Source organism: Camelus ferus, chromosome 1 (assembly GCF_009834535.1).
Source record: "Camelus ferus isolate YT-003-E chromosome 1, BCGSAC_Cfer_1.0, whole genome shotgun sequence".
Lineage (NCBI taxonomy): Eukaryota > Metazoa > Chordata > Mammalia > Artiodactyla > Camelidae > Camelus > Camelus ferus.
In genome coordinates, this window is record NC_045696.1 from 94,258,156 (window position 1) to 94,277,420 (window position 19,265).

A 19,265-nucleotide genomic window follows, 5' to 3' on the forward strand; every position below is an offset into this window, starting at 1 on the left:
TTTTTCTTTTGTTGCCTTTGCCTTTGGAGTCATTTCTAAAAAGCATTACTAAGAGCAATGTCAAGGAGCTTACTGCCTATGTTTTTTTCTAGGATTTTTATGGTTTCAGGTCTTACATTCAAGTCTTCAATTTATTTTGAGTTAATTTTTACATACAGTGTTAAGACAGTGGTCAGTTTTATTCTTTTGCATGTAGTTGTCCAGTTTTCCCAACACCTTTTATTAAGAGACTGTCCTTTCTCCAGTATATATTCTTGCCTTCTTTGTTGTAAATTAATTGACCATATAAGTCTTGGTTTATTTCTCTCTATTCTCTCTATTCTGTTTCATTGACCTATGTGTTTGTTTTAGATCAATACCACACTGTTTTGATTACTGTAGCTTTACAGTATAGTTTGATACCAGAGAGTGTGATACCCCCAGCTCTGTTGTTTCTCAAGGTCATCTTTGGCTATGCAGGGTCCTCTGTAGTTCCATATATATTTTAGACTTCTTTGTTTTAGTTTTGTGAAAAATCTCACTGGTATTTTGATAGGAATCATTGAATCTATAGATGGCTTTGGGTAGTATGGACATTTTAACACTATGAATTCTTACAATCCACAAACACAGAATATCTCTCCATTTATTTGTGTCTTCAATTTCCTTTATCATTGTCTTGTAGTTTTCTGTGTACAAATCTTTCATCTCTTTGGTTAAATTTATTCCTAGGTATTTTATTCTTTTTGACGCAATTATAAATAGGAGTGTTTCCTTGGCTCCTCTTTCTGAAAATTGTTATTAGTGTATAGACATGCAACAGATTTTTGTATATTAATTTTGCAGCCTGCAACCTTACTGAATTCATTTATTAGTTCTAACATTTTTTTGCTGAAGTCTTTAGGGTTTTCTGTGTATAGAATCATGCTATCCACACATAATGATAGTTCTACTTTTTCCTTTCCTGTTTTTTCTATTTTAAGAATGTCTAGGTATTTTTTATTTCATATTTATGTATTTAAGTACTTTGACCATTTTTCACTAATAAAGAATGTCCAATTCTTTACTATTCTGACTGTTCATTGATAACTCCACAAACATTTAAGCATATATATTCATGTCAGCTTTTCTAGTTATCAACAGAAGGACTGGTCCTAATCCACCAATATCAAAATTACAGAGATATATGTATAAATATAGGAGTATTTATTTATTTCTGCCATATGGGTATATGACAAAATTTCAATGCTCAGAACACTTCAGACATCATTAATGAAAACTGTACTTTTAAAAAAATCTCAAGTTATTGGTTTTGACACATAGGAACTTAAGGTCTCACATTTTCTTTTTTCTTGCATTAGCTCTATGCTATTTCCCTGTCCATAAAAAAGCTTTTTTTTTTTAGGAAAAAAAATTGATTTCAGCACAGGATTTAGTGCTGATAATATCTGTTAGGAAATGAAGAAAGGGAAAGATAAACACAATTTCTGAATATACATACATCTTTCAATTTAATGTCAGGGTATTGGGTGCTTCCTGTCTTGATTTAGCAAATTGTGATGAGAGCAAAAAAGGCTCTTTCATAAACTTAGCTATGAATTGTTAATCCCTCAAAGGTTTTGTTCTCTGTAAAACAAACACAGGCATACATATATATTCCAGAAAAAAATCTAACTTCCGTGTTACACTATATGATTTCTATTTCAGCCCTCCCATGCCTGTTCCCCTCATTCTGCCCAATGCATCCTGTAAGCCCCAGTGTTTACCTAACTGCCTGACCCATGTCTATTCACCTCCACCCCTTTCCCTACCACCACACTAGTACTAAAGTACACCTGTCATGATAAGAACATCCTGGCAATACCTGCACTTTATGGCAGATACAAGTCTCAACCTTTGACTTTGACTCTTACTCTGGCCACAGCTATATGTGTAGCAACAAAAAATATACATAAAAGAAGAGGAACCCACCTGCCTCTGTAACTCTTCTCTCTTTAAAAATTTCCTACCTCCTACTTATTGAATTAGTTAATCACACTATAGACTACAGTAAAATTCTACCTAAAACATGAACAAAGAGGCTCTGAGTATGTCCCAGATTAGATCCTCCTTAAATAAATTAGTATGTTTTGTATTATATAGTTTAGCTGGTCAGGCACCTTTTTGTTTTTTGGACTCTGGATGTTTGATGTTACTAAGTAGTCGGTTCCTAGATAAGTGGAATAATAACGTATTAGAATCCGAACACTGATCTCTTAGGGCTCTGGAAACAATCTGATTTGTAAGCCCAGTAACCAAAACAGGGATGAACAGACATTCCTAGCTGTGAATATGTTTTAAGGAGAAATAGTTTAGACTCAAAATATGTTTAAAAAATAAATTTCTTGACAGTTCTCTGTATCAGTGTTTTGAAGTGATCTATACACTCTTATAAAGCCTGCTCCTAACAATCATTTCAAGACACAACTTAATGTTTAAAGAATTACTGGAAGTAGGGGTGCAGGTATAGCTCAGGGGCAGAGTGTCAGCATGCATGGGGCCCTGGGTTCAATCCCCAGTACGTCCATCAGAAATAAATAAAGAAACTTAATTACCTCCCCCCTTAAAAAAATTGATAAAAAAATGAAAAAGAAAACAAAAGAAAGAATTACTGGAAGCAAGTAGAGTATAATAGTTCAGACATAAACCTGTCAAAATTAAAACAATAAATATTTTCTTTTATTAGAGGAAAAGTTCTGAGTTTCTCTAAATTTAACACATCTCAAACAATGGTCATAGTTAGCATGCCACTGAATTTTTATTTCCTGTATTTTAGCTAGATTATCCCGTAGATTCCAAAGGATGTGTTTAAAGGGAAATACATTTCCAAATGAAGGAACCTGAAAATGACTAGACTCAGGGTTTTCAAATGTAGGTCTTGGTAAGAATATTATGCACCAAAATATGTATTGGCTTATGTTAAAGAAGTCTCTAAATTTTTACTAATGACCTTGTATGATGCAAGGACCATCTACTTCACATCATCTTTTGACTGAAGCTCAGTTTCTTACACGTGATGTTACTTGTTTCTAGAATCATGACAGATTAGTATTCTCCTTTCCAAGTCTGAAAAGAGATCAGTTATTATGATGCTATTACGGCTGAGATCTGGTAGTTGTTTTAGTTCAGGAAGGAGCTAGTGCATGGAAAAGAAAATACCAGTGCCTATCTCCTTTGAAGCTGCATAAATCTAAGTCTGTTGTGACATGAAGGAAGGCCATTTCAGTTGCCAGAAAGAGTCTCATATTCAGACAACCCCAGTTTAGAATCACAATTTTACTGCTTACTAGCTTTGTTGCTTTAGGATGTTTACTTGATCTCTACAAGTCCTGGTTTTCTACACTGTACTGTGGGTTATTACGGCCTGTGTCAGAGGAAAACCATGCAGCGTATGGCACTGTAACGTGCCTTAAATAAGGAAGGAGCAAGGACGTGCCATTCAGAAGTGAATTTAGTAGCTATGTTTAAGAATGGCTTGTGTTGCTGGTAGCAACTCCAAAGAATCCATGTTTTTTTTTACGGGGCTCTTAAAAGCTGGCTAGGTAGACACAGGTTCAGTAGTTGCTGTTTGCGGAAACGACAATCAACTTCATCAAGCATTTCATTTGCTTCCACATTTCCTCACATCCTTACAGTTACGTGGAGTTTTATGACTAGCTCTGACCAGTGAAATTTTAGTCCGGTGACCTGTGTGACTTCAAGTGCTGAAGCAGTGAAAAACCTGTAAAAGATTCAAGCCATTCCACAGAAGCAAGATTCCTTCATTTTCGATGCAGCTACACAATGCCGGAGCCTCCACCAATCTGGGTCCCTGCCTGACAATGTGGAGCACAGCTCCCCTCCCCACCCCAACAAACTGTCATGAACATGTAGTATGAGCAAGAAATAAACCTTCATTTTGACAATGCATCAGGATTTAGGGCTTAATTAATTACCATGGTATAAAGTAGCCTATTGTGAGCAATACCCTGGTTTAGGGTAGCCACACTTTCACATATATTTTCCCTTATGAATTGTTAAATTTAATTAATGGCTTTTATTAAGAATTAGAATTAAATACCCTGAGATTTCCAGATCAACACAATTATGTTGTAGTTATTGAGGATTATGCTATATATAGCTTTCACCTAATATTAACATGCTCAAGGTCAGTGAAAATGAGAGATAAGATCAGGAAAAATCTATGAGTATAGCAATGAAACACTAGCACGGCTGAAATAGGCTGATTGCTAAAATTGATAATAATTATATTTTGAGCTCGTAAAGCATTTTGTAAAGTACTCAATTTGCTATTTATCTTCAGATAAAATTCTGGATCCAAATGATACTGAGCTCAGTGGGTGACATATCCAAGAATAGCATATTGAACTGTAAGGGGACTTGAACTTCAATTGTAAGTAGTTAAAATTCTCTTCATGGAAGCAAAAAGGACCCTCAAACTATCCATCCTATTCGAAGGATAAAATTTCCATTAATACCTAAAGAAGGATTCAAAGCAGCCCAGAAACATTACTGGAGCATCAGAACATGGCTCAGAAGTAGGCAAGAACTATTTGCCCTCGTTTTTCAGGCCAAGAAGAGGCAGTGAGTAATAACTAGTTAACTAGTTCATCTAGACATAATTAATTTAGTAGTAAAATCTAGAAACTAGTCCTAGCAGGGTCTTATAGCTATGACCACAAATACAGCACAGAAGATATGAGTGCTGACTGCATCAGAGGAATTTGATCTCAAACCCAAGCTCTGCCCTTATTTTTTGTTTGTTTGGTTTTTTAGGGGGTAGGTAAATAAGTTTATTTATGTATTTAGTTTAAGTTCTTTAATGGAGGCACTGGGGATTGAACCCAGGACCTTGTGCACGTACTCTACCACTGAGCTATACCTGTCCCCTGCCCAACTTATTTTTAATGTGGTCTCAGACAAGTTTATTTCAGTATAGATGGGAATAATCATGTCTCAAAATGTAATAGAAGATTTAAATGGCAATGTAGGCAAAGGGTTTAACACAGTGAATGACCCACTGTAGGCATTTCATAAATGGAATTTTTCATCCTTTATTTACTTATTATTTATTCTATTAAGAGAACTAATGAGTTCACTTCTGAGGAGGTAAAAAACAAAAACAAAAAAATCAATGTCAGTATAACCATTTTATAACCCTCAATTGACACTATTCTGAACGTACATGTGAACTATTCAACAAACTGCACTCTTTCAGGGTCCACCAGGTTTTATCACTCTTCTAAGTTAGGGTCTCTGAACCAAAAGGAATCATTTTCAGTCTACAGACTCCTGATTTAAAAGCGACAGTGCATCTGCACAGATGCTTTAAAAATTGGCACCACAAATGTCTTTGTACAATTTTCCCTTTCTTTAAAAATACTACATTGTAAACTCAGGATTCCTCTCCTCCCCCCATAAAGAATCTTCAGAAGTCCAATTTCTTATTCAGGTACATTGCTATTGTAGAGATACAAGCTAGATAATTCCCATTCATGAAGTTACATTTTCAGGACTGCTTAGTTTAGGCACAGTGCTGGGATGTGGAAGTAAAAAAACTTTTGACCTAGGTATCCACTTTAAGTAACTACATACTACGTAAAATAATTTAGTGGCATTTTGTTCCCAGCTCTAGGAATGTTTGAATGCTATGTATATTGCAAATGCTATGTATTGTAGTTTTTATTTGAAGGAAAATTATTTCTTGTTTGTCTGGGATTCTTCCTGCCTCTTTCTTTTGTCTGTTGTCCCTATGCCTATTCTTGTGAAAATTTGTTTTGGCTTTATTTCTCAGAGTTTCCATGACAGAGGCCAGATTTAAAAGCTCTTTAACATAAAATCCCACATTACACAGAAAGATCACAGGGTTATGTCAATTTATAAAGAAGAGTTATAATTTACGTCTCTTGTTTCCTTTGTGGCCTCCTGTCTAATCACACCCCCTCTTTGGCTGACCTCAAACTCTTCTTTCTTTCAAATACACTGTAATTCTCTACCATAGCTCTTTACTTTCTTTATAAATAGAAAGCAAACCTCTTGCCAAACAATACAGACTATGCTGTGGTTATAAAATCTGTGGAAGTCATTTATGCAGACACTTATTTTGCACATAATGAAATTAAGACACTGATCATAATCATATCCAAAGACCAGCAGCCAGTGAGATGCAAAGCTGAAAGATGAACTATTTTCACTTTTGGAGAAAGAACCAAAAAAGCATTTACCTACAACTGTATTCTTATTCATAAGATTATATATTGTTGGAAAGATATAGTTGGTCAGAGTGATATCAGCAAAAGGCATGGAAATTTCCACCCCTTGTTCCCCAACCCCCTGCAAACATCAGTTTGAACGACTGTCTGCAGAAAAAACCTTCACAAGAGCAATGGACTCCAGGTGAGGGATTACAGCACCTGTGTGAAGCACAGAAATAAGAAAAGACATGTTGAAAGGGTAGAAAAGATAGAGTCACACTGCCTCCATTTCCTCTCCCTCATGCTCAGACAGTCCAGCTTAGAGAGAGACAACTTTCCCATGGAAGAACAGTAACGTGAGCACTGGACTTCACCACGGACCCCAGGTCCACCCTGCCAACTACTGCAAGTGATTCCCTGTGGGCTTGCTCCCAGTGGAACCCCAGGGCCCAGATCCTGGCTCACTCCAAGGCCTGCCTACTTCGGCAGCCCAAGCAGCTTCCAAACAGCTTTCACCCTTCAATCCATTCCAGCACCTGCCAGCACCTGCAGCCCCAGGCAGATCCAGCGGCCCCAAGCACCCAACCCCCACCCTTGAAAGCCAACTCCATGGCTCCAGGAAACCCAAGTTCCTGGCTCCCCCCAGCACTGGTCCTCTATTGTGGCCCTGAGCAGTGAGTGTGACCTCAGGAACCCAATCAAGCCCATTGGCACAAGCTCCAGGGGAGAACCTGTGAATCTGGGGTCCTGACAGGGCCCAGTGCCAGGCTGACTACTACCATTCCAGGCTTCTGACCTAACCCAGCACCAGGTCACCCAAGGACTCCAGCAGCAAGCCCACCTGTGGACACCATCAGACAGCCCTCCCAGAATCTCTGGATGGGCTGACTGGTAAAGGACTTTGCCTGCTAAAGCCACTCTGTAAAGACTAGAAGAGGAAGCTACGTCCTCAAATGTGCACACACCGATGTCAGGCCACAAGGAGCACGAATAACTGAGGAAACAAAACAGCACCAAAGGAAACTAGTAACACTCTAATGATTAACCCCAAAGAAATGGAGATCTATGAACTGTCTGGAAAAGAACTCAGAATAATCCTCTAAAAGAAATGCAGTAAGCTACAAGAAAACACAAATAACTATGTGAAATTAGGAAAACAACGCATGATAAAATGAGAAATTTAACAAAAAAGGAACTATTTAAAAAATCAAGCAGAAATCCTAGAATTCAAGACTACAATGACTGAGCTGAAGAATTCAATAGAGAGCTTCAACAGACTCCACGAAGCAGAAGAAAATTAGGAACTGAAAGACAGGTCATTTGAAATCATAGAGTCAGAGGAGCAAAAAAAAAAAAAAAAAAAGAAAGTGAGTTATGGCATACCATTGAAATAAACAATCTATGCATTATTGGAGACCCAGAGGGAGAAGGGAGGGAGAAAGGAACAGAAAGCTTATTTAAAAAATAATGGCTGATAACTACCCAAGTCTGGGGAGAGATTTAGATATCTAAGTTCATGGAGCTAATATGTCATCCCAAAGTTTCAACCTGAAGCAATCTTGTCCAAGATACATTATAATAAAACTGTCTAAAGACAAAGAGAAAAATTTAAAAACATCAAGAGAAAAATAATTTCTCACATATAAGGGAATTTCTATAAGGCTATTAGTACATTGCTTAGCAGAAATCTTGCAAATCAAGAAAGAATAGGATGATTTATTGACAGTGCTGAAAGAAACAAAAAATGCTATTCAAGAATCTTTACCTGGCAAAGCTGTCATTCAACAATGGAGAGATAAAGACTTTCCTCAAAAAACAAAAGCTGAGGGTTTTCATCATCGTAAGACCTCTTTATAAGAAATGCTGAAAGTTCTTCAAGAAAACATATGAAAATATAAAACATGTTGGTAAAAGAAAGTATGCAGTCAAATTCAGAATATTCTAGTACTGTAATATGGTGATATATTAATCACTTTACTATAAAAGTTTAAAGGATAAAAATAATTTTAAAAACTATAGCTACAATTATTTGTTAATGAATACGCAATATAAAAACAGGTAAATTATGACATGAAAAACGTAAGTTATGGTGGGGAAATAGAAGGGTAAAGTTTTGTATGCAAAGTTATTAGTATAAAATAGACTTATATCTATGAGGTTTTATGTAAGTAAAAACTCTTTAACAAAATACTAGTAAACCAAATTCAACAGTACATTAAAAGAATCACACACCATAATCAAGTGGATTCATTCCTGGGACATGAGAATGGTTCAACATATGCAAACTGATAAATGTGATACACTAGATTAATAGAATAAAAAATTAAAATCCTATGATCATCTTAACAGCTGCAGAAAATGCACTTGACTAAATTCAACATCTATTTAAGATAAAAACTCTTAACAAGTTGCGTGCAGAAGGAAAGTACCTTAACATAATAAAGGTTATATATGAGAAACCCACAACAAACAACATACTCAATAGTGAAAGGTTGAAAGCTTTCCCATTAAGATCAGGAAAAAGACAAGGGTGCCTACTCTCATTAGGCCTATTTAACATAATACTGGAAGTCTTAGAGCAATCAGGCAAAAAAAAGAAATAAAAGGCAACCAATCATAAAGAAGTAAAACCGTCTGTGTTTGCAGGATGATATCATCTTATATAGAGAGAACCCTAAAAACTCCACCAAAAAAGCTGTTAGAACTAATTAACAAAGTTCAGAAAAAGCAGGATACAAAATTAACATACAAACATCACTCTATATGCTAACAAAGACCTATCTGAAAAAGAAATAAACATTCTATTTACAATAGCATCGAAGATATAAAATACTTGGGAATAAATTTAACCCAGGAGGTGAAAAGTCTGTATACTAAAAATCAAGACATTTATGAAAGAAATTGAAGAAGATAGAAATAAATGGAAAGATATCTCATGTTCATGGATCAGAAGAATATATATTGCTAAAATGCCCATACTACCCAAAGCAATCTACAGATTCAATGCAAGCTCTATAAAAATTCCAATGACATCTTTCACAGAAATAGAAAAAGCATGTAGCCAAAGCGATCCTGAAAAGAAGTACATGTGTCCCTTGAATAAAGCAGAGTGTTAATCTGACTATAACTTATCACTGGCCCTCCTTAGATGAGGTTCCTCTGCATCTGTAGATTCAAGCAAACATGGACCATGTAGTACTGCAGCATTTACTACTGAAAAATATCTGCATATAAGTGGACCTGCATAATTCAAAGCAAGTTGTTCAAGGGTCAACTGTACAAAGCTGGAAGCATCACAATTTCTGATTTTAAATGTTTTTACAAAGCTATGGTAATCAAATCAATATGGTACTGGCATGAAAATAGACCTATAGACCCATGGAACTAAATGGAGATCCCAGAAATAAACTACATATATGGTCAACTGACATTTGACAAGGGAGCCAAGCACACTCAGTGGGGAAAGGACAGTCTCTCCAATCAGCGGTGGTAGGAAAACTGGACAACCACATGCAGTAGAATGAAACTGGATCCCCATCTAACCCCACTCACAAAAATTAACTTGAAATAAATCAAAGACTTAACTTGAAATAAATTTAAGACTGAAACTGTAAAACTCTCAAAAGAAAACGCTTGACATTGGTCTTGGCGAAACTTTTTGGTTATGACGAAACTTTTTGGTTATGACACCAAGAGTGTAAGAAACAAGAGCAAAAATAAACAAGTGGGACTATATAACATTAAAAACCTGCACAGTAAAAGAAATAAGCAGCAAAATAAAGCAACATACAGAATAGAAAAAAAATTTGCAAATTATCTGTTAAGAGGTTGATATCCAAAATACACAAATAACTCATGTAACTTAATAGCAAACAGAACAAACAATCTGATTTTAAAATGGGCAAATGACCTGAATAAAAATTTTTCCAAAGAAAACACACATATTGGCTAACAGGTATGTGAAAAGATGCTTGACATTACTAATCATCAGGGAAATGAAAATTAAAACTACAATGACATATCACCTCATACCTGTTAGAATAGTTATTATTAAAAAGGCAAGAGACAAGCATTGGCAAGTCCGTGGAAAAAAGAGAATGCTTGTGCACTGTTGATGGGAATGTAATTTTGTACCGCTACTATGGAAAACAGTACAGAGGTTTCTCAAAATACTGAAAATAAAATTACTATATGAGCTAGCAACTCCACTTCTAGGTATATACCTGAAGGAAATGAAAACACTATCACAAAGAGTTATCTGTACTCTCATGTTCATAGTAGCATTAGTCACAATAGCTAAGACATGGAAACAAGCTAAATGTCCATCAATAGGTGAAAAAAGAAAGTGTGGTACACACACACAAACACACACACACAATGGAATATTACTCAACTGTAAAAAAGGAAGGAAATCCTGCCTTTTGCAATGACACGGATGGACTTTGAGGGTACTATCCTAAGTGAAATAAATCAGACAGAGAAAGACAAATAATGTATATTTTTACTTGTATGTGGAATCTAAAACAGCTGAATTTACGGACATAGAGAGTACAATGGTGGTTGCTAGGGGCTAGGCATTGGTGCAGGGCAAGGAGGAGGAAATGAAGAGATGGTCAAAGGGTACAAACTCACAGCTATAAATGAAAATTCTGGGGCTCTAATGGTGACTATAATTAACAATACTGTATTATATACTTGAAACTTGTTAAGAGAGTAGATTTTAAAAGTTAACACCACTAAAAAAAAAAAAGGTAACTATACAATGGGATGAAGGTGTTAACTAACTTTATGGTGGTAGTCATTTTACAATATTTACATGTATCAAATCATCACATTGTACACTTAAACTTACATATATTAGAGTCAATAATATCTCAAAAAAGCTGGAGAGAAAAAAAGTGACTCAAATGTGCTGAATAGGCTGTAAATGTGATACCCAGTCTCCCTCACATTTAGTGGACTCTGCCTTATATGCAGATCTTGGATAGGAATACCAAAGGAAGGGGATGATAAATACCACATGCTCTTAGGTAATGTCATTTAACATTCAGGAAGATCCTTGATCTTGTATACCTTCAGTTGTACTTAGCAAGAAATGTATTATTGGGCAAAGTCAAGAGCAATGGTTTATATAATACAGTATGGGTCAAACTGGTAACAGAAGAGTTCTAATTTGCTTCATGTAAAATTATGTATGCAATTAACCAAGCACAGAAAAAAATGTCTTGTTTGGCCAACTGATTCCATATCCTTCTCACCTCCCAAGAAAAACTGCTTAAATATTCAAAATTGTCTCAAGACTGAATGCATCTTGCAGAGAGTTTGAGTCTAACATTTGGCAAATTTTATGAGACACTAATTTGGAGAGAAGTCTCTAATTTAGTCCTCAGATCCCAATACTGCTTGCAGTTCCAGTCTTCTGATACCCAACGCCAAACTGTCAAAGTAGAATTCTAAACATTTGGGAAATGTTCCTGATAGAAGACAATCTTCTCACTTGAAAGCAGAACTGAATCTATATTTATAACATGAAATGTGTCACTTTTATAATAGGTTGTAAAAATAAACAAACAACCCTCAGTTCATATTTTTAAATATTTGAAAAGCCTCTCTCCCTCAAATAAAATATTATCCAATGTTAAACAAAAAATCGGATATTCATTAGTGATAAAGCAAGCTGCAAAATGAATTCAATGTTGGCAGTGGAAGGCTTTATTTAAATCTGATAATGTACTGCGACTGTCTCAAACAGAAATAGCACATACAGCAAAATAAAAGATTCTTTTTCCTGCCCTGAGGATACTTTCGTAATAAAATATTTTTCTTGGCTGTCTTTTCGCTTCCATTTATCACTCTAACCAACATAATCGGGGGGGGGGAGGGGAAATTATGTAACTTTAAAACGTCAGGCAAATAGATGTAAAGTCAATTATGCCTATTAGATTATCCTCGTTTTATCAACTGCAAATCATGCTTCTAGTTCTAGTAAGCATTATCACTTCTTTGCCTTATTTGCCGTAGTTCTATGGCGCAGCTAGGAATCTGATGTTCATTGTAGTTAAGCACTTACTTCAGACGCAGCTCCAAGAAAGGTCACGTTTCTCCTTGTCTCCTCTGTGCTCCAAGATCTTTATTTCGGTCGCTTAAGGACTGCAGTCTTAACCATTTCCAGTAATAACAGATGTCTTCACTCTCGGCCCCAGTTCCAAAATCTGGGTCCCCGACTCGTTTCGCCACTCTCTCAGACCGTGCCGCCTCCCGCCATGTATCCACTTGCAACAACAGCGAAGTCCAGCTTCCCGCGCAGGAAGGGTCTGCGCACGCGCAGTTGGCCTGCGCGCCACGCTCGCTGCGTGTTTCTCCACAGGTCAGAACGGCCTCGTGACTGTGGTAACCTGCGCAAGGATTTTGGCAAGGTGAGATTTCAGGTGTGTGAACCGCTAGTTTTCAACAATGAACTCTAGGGTGGAAAGGAACTGATACATTACTCTCTTTTTACTATTTACAAGGACGATTAAGAAAAGGTAGGACTTTCAGACTTTTCTAGAAACGGCATCTCCTCGTCCTCCACGGCACCTGGCTGTGGGTGGAGAAGGATGTTGATCGTCCCCTCACTCCTTCATAGGACTTTAATTTTAGTCTGTTGATAGTTCTCTGTCACGTGTATTCATGAACTTTGCCCCTGCCCCCAGAGTTAAGAAAATATGCAGAAATTGCACTGCTCCTGTACTCTTTGAAGAAAAGGATTCTTTTTCTTATTATGAAATATTTCATATGTGATGGTCTATGGGAGCGGTATAATAAATCATAGTGAAGCAACCACCTGTCTGTACACCACACATTTTTATGATAAATATTGCATTATCTGATAATCAAATGCAGAACAAACTTACCTACACACAATTTTATAAAATGAATGTAATGAAATAACTAATATAAAGAGAAAAAGAAAGAAAAGTATAGTAAAATAAAACGTATTTCAATCTGTAGATGTTTGGGCACAGGTACGCTAGAGATCTCATGGAGCAGTTACATTTCTTCTCATATGCTTACAATGAATTTGTTTGGATATAGAATATTTAAGAGCCATTCCATATGGGAACGGAGTCAAGGATGGACACCTGAATTAAATAGATAAACCAAGCCTAAAGTTTGGGTAAGTAATTACAAACTTACTAGGATAGGAAAAGCCAAAAAAAAAAAAAAAAAAGCCAAAACCAACCAAACAAAATTACCCCAAAACCATGTAGGGATAGCAGTTCAAGTCAAATTACAGACTGCTCAAGAGAAGAAAATGAGGTCAACCCTAGTCTCTGAAGTGATCTTCAGAACTGTATTTGGAACTGTAGTGTCAAAATTATTCACTCTAGCCCAGGACGCTGCCATCAGTGCATTATATCCCGAAACCTTTTTCAGTTAAAGATGTAGCTGGAAATGCTAGAATATAATGAGTGGGTAACATGTGCAGAGTAAAACATTAAACAGTTTCAAGATGATGTCTTGATTCCATTTAAGCTTCCCTCTGGATAAGGTCTGTTACATTACTGAGCCTTTAGAGTAATTTCTTATAAAAATGTCTTAGTATTATCAGGAATTAAAATATTCCCAATTTATATTTGTAAGGGGTTTAATTCAGCAAGACATTCAGAAGTCCAATAATGCCAATACAGTGTACTCCTAACCATGAACTTCTGAAATGCCCCAGAAGAGGGTGTTACTACCCATGTTAAGAAGTCTGAATTCCCCACTCTTCCCTTCCCCATCACAGATCCCTGCATCTCTGCTAAATATTACCCTGGATTTTGTGTTTCCAGTTCCCTTGGTTTTCATTCAGTTTCAGTATGCATGCATGTATTCCTAAGAATATAATTAGTTTGGGATATTTATGAAATGTGTATACATATAATATGCAGTATGATAATATACTGTATATTATTTTCTCACATCTTGCTTTATGTAACACACTATGTTGATGAGAATCATCCATGTTGATGCATGTTGCTCTGGTTAATTCATGTTGAATGGCAATGTTCTGTGGAATGACTGCAACATGTGTATTTATTCTCTGGTCAATGAGTATTTGGGCTGTTTCCAAGTCTTTTTTTTTTTCCCTAATGTTATGAAAATAGCATTCTTTTACATGTCTTCTCATTTTTGTACATGAGAATGTCTCTGGGGTTTTAACTGGGGATAATATGCATGGAATTTAGAGTAAGCTCACGTCTAACTCTAGTAGGTAATGCCAAATGATTTTTTTCAAAGTAATTATACTAATTTACAGTCTCACCAGATGTTTATATGTGTTCCTATTGCTATACATCTTCACCAGCACTTGGTATTAAAAGAGTTTTGTTTTTGATAATATATAGATATGAAGTAGTATCTTGTAATTTAAGTATTCATTTCCCCAAGTACTAATGGTATTGTCTTTTAAAATGAATATGAGCTATTTGAGTTTTGCCCATTTGTGAAAGGCTTGTTTATGTCTTTTTTTTGTTTTAATTGTAGTATAGTCAGTTTACAATGTGTCAATTTCTGGTGTACAGCATGTTTCAGTCATACATATGCATACATATATTCGTTTTGACATTCTTTTTCACTACAGTTTACTACGAAATATTAAATATAGTTCCCTGTGCTATACAGAAGAAACTTGTTGTTTATCTATTCTATATATAGTTAGTATTTGGAAATCTCGAACTCCTAATTTATCCCTTTGAACCCTGTTTCCTCCCTGGTAACCACAGTCTGTTTTATGTCTATGAGTCTGCTTCTGTTTTATAAATAAGTTCACTTGTGTCTTTTTTTTTTTTTTTTAGATTCCACATATAAGTGATATCATATGGTATTTTTCTGTCTCTTTCTGGCTTACTTCACTTAGAATGACAATCTCCAGTTTCATCCATTTTGCAAATGGCATTATTTTGTTCTTTTCTATGGCTGAGTAGTATTCCATTGCATAAATATACTACAACTTCTTTATCCAGTCATCTGTCAGTGGACATTTAGGTTGTTTCCATGTCTTGGCTATTGTAAATAGTGCTACTATGAACATTAGGGTGCATGTATCTTTTTGAATGAAGGTTCCTTCTGGATATATGCCCAGGAGTGGGATTGCTGGATTATATAGCAAGTCTATTTTCAGTCTTTTGAGGAATCTCCATACTGTTTTCCACAGCAGCTGCACCAAACTACATTCCCACCAGCAGTGTAGGAGGGTTCCCTTTTATCCACAGCCTCTCCAGCATTTACTGTTACGGACTTTCGAATCCTAGCCATTTTGACTAGTGTGAGGTGATACCTCATTGTAGTTTTGATTTGTATTTCTCTTATAATTAGCGATATTGAACATTTTTTCATATGATTCTTTTTCTTGTCTTTTGTTCTTTTTCTACTGGATTTCTTACTGCTTTTGAGTTCTTTGTATGTTCTGAATATGCATCCTTTGTTGTTTATGTGTTGCAAAAAGCTTCTCCCAGCGTTTGGCTTGTCTTTACATTTACTTGATGATGTCTTTTGATGGACAGAAATTTCAATTTTATCTAATGAAATTGATCAGACTTTAAAAAAATGATCACACTGTTTGTGTCTTGTTTAGGAAATCATTCCCTTCTGCAAGGTGATAAATTCTTCTTTCAATTTTTATGATAGTTTAAAATTTTTTGGCTTTCCTATTTAAACTGTTAATCCATCAAGAATTGGTTTTTTGTGCAGGTATAATCAGTTGTCCCCTCATCATTTACTGAATATCATTCTTTTGCCTCTGATATGAAATTCATCACTGTCATATTAAGATGTTACCTATGAGTGGACCTGTGTTTCTGCTTTCTATTCAACTGCATTAGTCTAACTTTGTAACAGTGACACACATTTTAAATACTAGACCTTTGTAATATGTCTTGTATTGCTACGTCCCTCAAATATTCTACTTGAGAAGTATGTTAGCAAATTTTGGACCATTGTTCTTTGCGTGTTAGAATCCAGTTATCAAATTCCAGGCTAGTATTTTTATTTATAGAAGTTTCTATTTGGCTCTTTTTCAGATACATCCAGTCATATTTGATGGTCTCTTTTTCCTAATTCAAGCTTAGAATTATTTCTTCTATATCTTTAAAAATTACACATACTTCTTTTTTCTTTTTTTGTTGATGTCAATATCTAATGTCTCTGTGGATCTGATTCTTTGTTTCCACACACTTATCCTGTTCATTGCCCCTTTTTTCCTTACTGTGATTTGCATTGTTGCAAGATGGGCCACAGCCTGGTCCCAGGATAAAGTTGGGGAAACAAGACATACTGATTCTCTGCAGCTTCTCAGCTTGTAGGCTAGGATTTCAATGTGTGTTTTCTAGGTTTTGCTTCTGGATATTTGGTAATTGTTTGTTCAAATTTCTATGTGCCAATATAGTTTCAAAACTATACACCACTATATGTTCTGTTTTTCTTTCTCTTCTGTACTGTGTGATAGTGCAGAGTAATGGTTAAAACTATGGGCTCTATTATCATACTGTCTGAATTTAAATCTGCACTTCACCACTTACTAAGCTATCCATGACAAAATGTACCTTTATGAACCTAGGTTTCTCATATTATGTTAGGATAAACTTGGCTCACTGGTATATTGGGCTCTTGGTAGTAATGAATGAATGAATGCACATAAAGTATCGTGACTGCATGTAAAGAATGCATAGTGCCTCGTCCATAGTGACAGCTCAATAAATAGTCATTATCATTAGTTCTTTTGTTCCTCCTCTAAGCATCAGCACAGAATCTCTCATATACTTGATATCAGTAAGGATGTGGATTGATTGACAGGTGCCGAATGTCTGACTGTTCGACAACTAGGACCTGTAAGTCCAGTTCGGAAAGTAAAACTGAAGTGCTAATGGGAGGGAAAGGGAAGTTCAGTAGACACAGTACAGACACAAGAGGGCTACCCGTGGGCAGCACAGACACGCACTTGAGTGTGATGGCTGTCTCAGGGAGGTCCTGCCTGTGTGATGATGCTCTGCTCCTGCATCCCCAGTTCCCAGGAGGTCTGAGGTGTCAGGGCAGTGTGGAATGCAGAAGGGAGAAAGAGAAGCATTCGGTCCTCTGGAAAAGTACACATGTTGTTACAGTAATTTCTCCTGGGTTTGACTCTTATAGTCAGTCTCAGAAGCACAGATGAATCATCTCAGTCATCTTTTCCTCCCTTCATGTCCACAGAGATAAATTTACTCAAAACATTTCCAGTGATAGATCCCAAAAGAAGTTTTTTGAAAATGGGAGCCACAAAGATAAACAAACCCTAGACTTAAGTTACATTGTTTAGAAGAATGAGAGATTTAAATGAGTGTGAGTGATTTAAATGCAATGAAGAAATGACCATTTCCCCCTTAGCTTCAATTTAAACATTTTAGATGAAGTTAAACTTGAAAATGTAATTTTAAGAAATCCTTTTTGTTGTGTCTCAGAGTATGTTTCCCTTGATACTTCCTTTCTTTTGATTCTCCAGGAGCTACTTGCCTTGTCGCTACTCATTTCCTCCGCTCTTTTGAAACTACAGGTTCTCCCTAAAGCTAAAAGGGATTTTTCAGCTCCCATTTTCTTTCTGCACTCAGCTCAACTGGTAATTTTCCTGAGGTTTATCATATATGACTGCTGTTAAAATATTCATTAACACATTGAATCAGATGTCTCAGTGTAGAATTATCCTAAGTCTGCTAATTAGTCCAGGTGAGACATTTAGCACATTAAGTTACTTTTACTTAGTTTTACTACTATTAATGACTCAGCTTATTATAACTGAACAGTTTTTAAATCCTTTAAAACAAAAATCTCTGAAGTTCTTGAAGAATCTACTTTAATTTCCAATGTTTAAGCTTACTGTTCTGGTTGGTACTTAACTTAATACATGTTGCATGCATTGCAAAGAGACTTGCAAAATAACACTTTTCTAGAGATGTTTTGTTTGTGAAAACAGCATTAGGGAACGGTGATTTTAGAGTAATATAAGGCCAAATAGTGCGTGCCAGGGTTAATGCCTGGATTTCTGCCCAGTTAATTTGGCTGGTTTGATTGTGTTGCTGTATCTCTATCCTCCCAGGTAGCAAGAAAAGTCTTTCTTGCTCTTCTCCCAAGACGAAGACTGGATTTCAGATTTATACCTGAATCTGGGCTTAGAGCCAAGAAGGCTAGAACCTAGCAATGAAGAGATGACATCCTGGAACTCACTTCTCCTTTAAAAACTATTCTTAGATGTGCAGGAAGAAAGACGTGACTTTTAAAGGAGTGATAGCTTTTGACTGAATTCTTAAAACTACATTGATTTGCAATCTCAGGAGAATTTACCATTCATTTAAATGCATAAGTTTTTTTAAAGATGACTAAATGTATTGTTCTTATTCAAATAAATATTTGCAGTATGCGTTAACCTTGAGAGTGAGAAAAGAGTTCCCTGAGAAAACAAGCTGGCAATAGGACACAGAAATTTATGAGTGATCTCATGATGTGTATTGATCACAATGTTTCAGTGACCTTTCCGAGGTGTTGCCTTGCAGTTTTCTTTCCATACCTAGATAGAAATTTTACTAAGCTTGGTCATGTTTTTTCCATTGTCAACTCACGACCCTCACTCATCTCTCCTGCAGTCTACCTCAGGGCTTACCTGTACAAACAGGATGCCAGTGTAATGATTTTCCCCAGGTACCCTCGTGTGGTAAAACAGTATATTTAAACACTGACTACAATCTGCAGTAAGAAATACAGTTTATTTCACAATAGTGTATACACATATACGTGCATTCACCTACTGAAACCGAGTAAGAATGTCGAGAAACAGTGGACACTTTTACTATTTAATAATTTCTAGATATTTCTATAGCATTTCATTAAAAATGCTAGTTGGGACACACTACATTAATTTAATGATCTGTAGTTTGAAAAATGCTATTCTAAGAGATGTCTACATAAGAAAAATATATATGTAGGTAGTATTTTTCCCTTTTCTTAATTAAAACTTACACTGTTACCAATCTGAGCGTTGTATAATCAGTTTTGCCACACAAGGGT

The 19,265-nt window shown here is 36.0% G+C and overlaps 1 long non-coding RNA gene across 1 annotated transcript in view; it reads right to left on the bottom strand.

Moving 5' to 3' along the window:
- The window catches only part of LOC116665688, a 92,102-nt gene extending 79,581 nt beyond the window's left edge, over positions 1–12,521 (bottom strand). Inside the window, exon 1 of the long non-coding RNA XR_004322321.1 lies at positions 12,283–12,521. This is a non-coding gene — a long non-coding RNA (uncharacterized LOC116665688). The remainder of the gene's footprint in view (positions 1–12,282) is intronic.
- Between the last annotated feature and the right edge of the window lie 6,744 nt (positions 12,522–19,265).